The following is a 3833-nucleotide window of genomic DNA, read 5'->3' as shown; positions in this document are numbered from 1 at the left end:
TGTGAAATGTTATTAAACTTTCGACTTCTTCTTTCTGTTCTTCCTCTCCCTCGTCACACATTTCTGAGGTACAGCATCTTTCTTTATTTAAAAAGGAAAACAATCACAGTGGCATTTGCATCGATAATCTGCTGCTTTTTTGGTCACGCATCTATTTCACCTTATTTCGCATAGTTTTTGCATATATTTATTCTGCACTGACGAAGCAGCTCCTCTTCACGATGTAATCATCGGGTCTACGCAGAACTTGGATGTACCCTCTCAGTCTAGACTCAGTAGATTCTCCGTACTGGGTGCTATTTTAAAATTACCTATAAGTGGTCGTCCTTACACATATACACGTAGGCTCTGCAAAACGCTGTGAAGTTCGTGACAGAGGGTACCTGTCATTGTCCCATGTTCCACAGTTGGAAAAATAACTGCTTGTAAGCCTCCAAGTGGGCTATTGTCTGTCTAATTTTGTCTGCTCAATTTATACTGAACAGAAACGCAGAGGTCTGTTGAATACTAGTAGTTCTGTAGTTTAGTTTGGCAACGGCCTTGCCGCAGTGGATACACCGGTTCCTGTCAGATCGCCGAAGTTAAGCGCTGTCGGGCGTGGCCGGCACTTGGATAGGTGACCATCCGGGCCGTCATGTGCTGTTGCCAGTTTTCTGGGTGCACTCAGCCTCGTGATGCTAATTGAGGAGCTACTCGACCGAATAGTAGCGGCTCCGGTCAAAGAAAACCATCGTAAATACCGGGAAAGTGGTGTGCTGACCACACGCCCCTCCTATCCGCATCCTCAGCTGAGGATGACACGGCGCTCAGATGGCCCCGATGGGCCACTTGTAGCCTGATGGCTGAGGGCTTTTCTGCAGTTTAGTTTCGTAACCTACAAATGAATCGTATCCTGCTATTTCCTATACCTATAAATTAGCCTATTTGATCGTACCACTTATCTTTACACATTGGTACTCTCAAGTATTTATGACTTTACCGACTCTAGTTGTGTCCCACCTGGCCTGTAGTCAAGGGATACCATTATTTTACATTTAGCGAAGTGCACAACTTTGCACTTATGTTCACTGGGAGCTAGTTGACAGTTTTTGCACCAAGCTTACATTTTGACGTGGTCTAACTGAATATTGCGGTAATTTTTTCGTGATGCATTTTCCTCGTGGACGAGTGCTTCATCTGGCAGAAGTATGTAACTACAGCTAATACTGTCATCTAAGTCATCAGTGTATAGCGTGAACGGTAGTTGTCCTATTACGCAGGGGAACAGCAGATAATACACTGCCTGATAAAACAGTGGAGCTTCCAGAAGATATGGTCAGATGTAACTTCGTACACGCACACGCCCTCGCCGGGTATGTGTATGACTAGAGTGACAGACGGAACGGGCACCACAGAGCGTCAGTACTGTTCACGTTTAGTGCGGTTACCATACATGGTAAGATGTATAACGCGCATGAACTCCATCAGATTTTGTGTGATCGCTATGAAGGACACTTGAAATGCCGTGACAGCATTGTCAGCGTCTGAGAGTTTGAAAGGGGCCTCATTGTGGGTCGCAGTTTGGCTGTCGGGTCGAATCGTACAGTATCCAGATTTGTGGGCCATTCGGACGTGACAGTGGCCAGATGCTGGACTGCATGGGACGTGAGGCAAGCATACGCGTCATCAAGGTTACAGGAGACTACGTCTGCCCAGCACAAGGGAGGATCTCTGTACCGTACACCAGGCACATTGTAACGCCTCCAAACCTGCGCTTGACATCTGAGAACAACATTCTGTGGCATTCCACACCAATGAACGGAGATTCGCAGCAGTCGGAATAGGAAATTAGAGTCCCAGGCTTAGGCTGCCGTTAACACCACAATACTACTGCCTTTGTAGAGATACCGTGACCGGAAAGCATGGGCTGCTGACGAGCGGCATGACATTGTATCCAGCGATGAACCATGGTTTTGCACTATCCCAGATGATAATCGTCGGCGAGATTGGCGTCGGCCTGTTGAGAGGTCCTATTCTTCATTTGTTTGGGGAGGCAAAAGCGGTGGTAATACTGGCGTTATGGTGTGGGAAACCATGGGGGATGGCTTCAGGTCACGGCTTATAGTGACTGAAGGAACTCAGTACATGTTTTAGCTGTCATGTGACAGTATCACGGTGACATCATTCAGCAGGACAATGCTTGTTCACACATGGCACTTGTCTCTGTGAACTGTCTGCGTGAGGTTGAGATACTACTATGGGCATCAAGACCCCCCAGATCTGTTACCGAACATGTGCGGATCCGTTCGGACGTTGCCTCCATTTCAGCGTCAGTATGCAGGATATTAAGCAGCAGTTGCAACAGTTGAAGAAACAGCATGTCTCAGCTGAAGATACATCGGGTCTATTAACACCCTTCCCATCCAAATCAGTGCACTTAGTGCCGTGCACGGCTGGCGCCTGATGACCCGGCACACCCGCCACACAGCAATGCCCTGCGGGTTGGCGTCCCTTCAGACGCCTGCAGCTGACTGGTTTCACTGGGTCATCTGCTGCAGTATGGAGGGTGCACTATTTCGCATCCCCGAAACCACGTGAGGGCAGCCACTTCCTGGTAGGCTCACACCGTGCGCCCTTTATAGGACAGCCACCTGCAGCTCTCCAGATAGTGCCACCGAATCTACCGCCGAGTGTAGTTTCGAGTAAACAACGAGTCGCCGATACAACGCTGCTGGACGAAGATAACACCAGTCCACCACCGATCGTGAACTCAACCGACTCCGATCTTTGGCAGTAACCGATAGTGACCGACTGTGTGCTTTCCCTCCCAACTCCGTAGAACTGTATTCATAGAGTGACAGTTATTCTCATTAGATCAGGACGCTCTCTTGCGTACCTCTGTAGAGATTCAATTCTATTGTTCATATTTTCTTGTTGCTTCCTTAGAGAAATAACTTCTGTAGTTCAGTGTGTAACGCAGCAAATTAATCATCTTGCATTGAAAGCGTAGCTTGCCGTGGTGCCGGGAGGAGAGCTGTTACGTTTCTCACGCTGGCACAGCTGACGCTGGCTGCTGGGTCGAGCGAGCAGTGTACTTGCGTAACGCTCTGTGCAACACGTTACAAATATTCTCTCTGAATCAGAAGAAGTACTCTTAAATATTAATCGATCTTTTTCATTTTTAGCATACCAAATTCTATGCATAACAGCCGGCCGGAGTGGCCGTGCGGTTCTAGGCGCTACAGTCTGGAACCGCGTGACTGCTACGGTCGCAGGTTCGACTCCTGCCTCGGGCATGGATGTGTGTGATGTCCTTAGGTCAGTTAGGTTTAAGTAGTTCTAAGTTCTAAGGAACTGATGACCACAGCAGTTAGGTCCCATAGTGCTCAGCGCCATTTGAACCATTTCAATGCATAACACAACCATACTGTTAAAATTTCAAATCATTTGCTTCAAAGCTTTAGGAGATACCAATTTTTACCTAAAATACTTCAGAACCGTGCTAGCATTATGAAACGGAGTTAGGGGTTGTAAGGTATTCATTTATAGTATCAATTGAAACTACAACCAAGAGGATAGGTTCAGTAAATGTAATTTTCTTGACTTTTTTTTAGTTTCACTACCACAGATTTCTGATGTAATTAGAAGTACTTTGGAAAATTACTGTTTCATCGTATTTTGGTTGTGTGAGTATTTTGGGGAGACAGAGAGTGAATGGAGGACATACGTAAAGTGAAAATGTGATATTGTATGAAAACTAGGTAAATGTATGCGAGAGAAATTATTGTGCAATAGGGGAATTTGTGATGTATGTTTGAGTGAGTTTGATTTTGTAAAAGACAGCCACAAGGGGC

The 3833-nt window shown here is 46.5% G+C and overlaps 1 pseudogene; it reads left to right on the top strand.

Annotated features, from left to right (window-relative positions):
* The first annotated feature begins 530 nt into the window (after positions 1 to 530).
* On the top strand, positions 531 to 648 carry LOC124709365 (annotated as a pseudogene).
* The last annotated feature ends 3185 nt before the right edge of the window (positions 649 to 3833 follow it).

This window comes from Schistocerca piceifrons, chromosome 7 (genome assembly GCF_021461385.2).
Source record: "Schistocerca piceifrons isolate TAMUIC-IGC-003096 chromosome 7, iqSchPice1.1, whole genome shotgun sequence".
Lineage (NCBI taxonomy): Eukaryota > Metazoa > Arthropoda > Insecta > Orthoptera > Acrididae > Schistocerca > Schistocerca piceifrons.
This window is presented reverse-complemented; position numbering and strand designations above follow the sequence as displayed.